The sequence below is a fragment of the Pteropus alecto genome, unplaced genomic scaffold (assembly GCF_000325575.1).
Source record: "Pteropus alecto unplaced genomic scaffold, ASM32557v1 scaffold10, whole genome shotgun sequence".
Taxonomy (NCBI): Eukaryota; Metazoa; Chordata; class Mammalia; order Chiroptera; family Pteropodidae; genus Pteropus; species Pteropus alecto.
The window spans coordinates 6,419,594-6,420,721 of NW_006431210.1; the positions used below are offsets into that span (position 1 = coordinate 6,419,594).

General features: G+C 53.0%; 1 protein-coding gene across 1 annotated transcript in view; it reads right to left on the reverse strand.

Annotated features, from left to right (window-relative positions):
* Positions 1 to 1,122, reverse strand: part of OSBPL10 (oxysterol binding protein like 10) — a 245,363-nt gene extending 244,241 nt beyond the window's left edge. The window contains exon 1 of the mRNA XM_025039191.1: positions 1,044 to 1,122. The gene's annotated coding sequence lies outside the window, so the exon portion shown is untranslated. The remainder of the gene's footprint in view (positions 1 to 1,043) is intronic.
* Between the last annotated feature and the right edge of the window lie 6 nt (positions 1,123 to 1,128).

Consider the following 1,128-nt stretch of genomic DNA (forward strand, 5'->3'; position numbering starts at 1 on the left):
AGATGACCAAGTAATCTACCCTAACCAGCAGAGATGAGCAAGGGTATGATTCAGATCTCACAAGCATACCTAAGAACCCCAAGCCTACTAAGGGCAGGATAAAAGATCTCATCAGCCACCTCCCCAAAAAGCCCCATTCTCCTCACATGGCCATTTGTATTTCCTTCTGGCTTGTTTTTAAAAACCAAGTTAAAAAATGTAAACATCAGTGTCATATCTGCTTCTTTCAAGTCTTCCTCACTATTCTTACTACCAAAGTCCAACACTACTGCCACCCTAAGTGTTCTGGGAGCCCCTTCCCTAGACACCCCCAGCCTGTCACGTGTCCACAACTAGGCTTGCCAACTGTGAGGGTAGTAAGCAGGGAACTTTAAAGGCATCTAAAGGGTAAAAATTACTACTACTATTATTATTTTTATTTAAATAGTAAACCGCTCATTTTGAAAGAGGAGAAGGTTATTGTTTTTTTAACTAAACTTCGGTTGCAGAGAGCGGAGGTTCTAAGCCACCAACTGGGCAGAGAGTAGGTAGCATGCTGTGCTGGAAGGCGCCGAGGACAAGTGGCAGGTTTTTGTTGGTGGTGGTGGTGTTTTTAAAGACCAAACTTTTAAATAAACTATGTTATGTAGACAATTGCCGTGATGGGACCAGATGTAGTAACGTTTTTTCATCCAGGCACAAAGCACGTCCCCTCTGCCTGCCTCCCTTTCTCAACCATTCTTCAGGGGTGCGGGAAACCGCTAGCAGGCAGGGCCCGGGACCAGCGCGCTCCTCCTGCCACTCCAGTCCCTGCATGTGCCAGTACCGAAGAAAACCAGGGCTCTCGCCTTCCTCTCCGCCAATGCGGTGCAGCCTTGGGGTGGGGTCATGGCGCTCCCCATCCCGGGCACCCCACCTGGAGAAGAGCAGGAACGCAGGAAGAGCGCCCCTGCGGTGGCAGCACCCCGCTGGCCGGTGGTACGATCGCGCGCGCACACACTCACACACACACTGAGCGGCGCGCGGGGAGGGGCGCGCGGTGGCGCGAGCGGCGGGCACTTTACCTGTTCTGCCAGCCCTGGAGGAGGTTGGTGTATTTGCTGAGCACGCCCTCGAGCGCCGGCTCCCTCCTGCGGCCGCCTCCCCCAG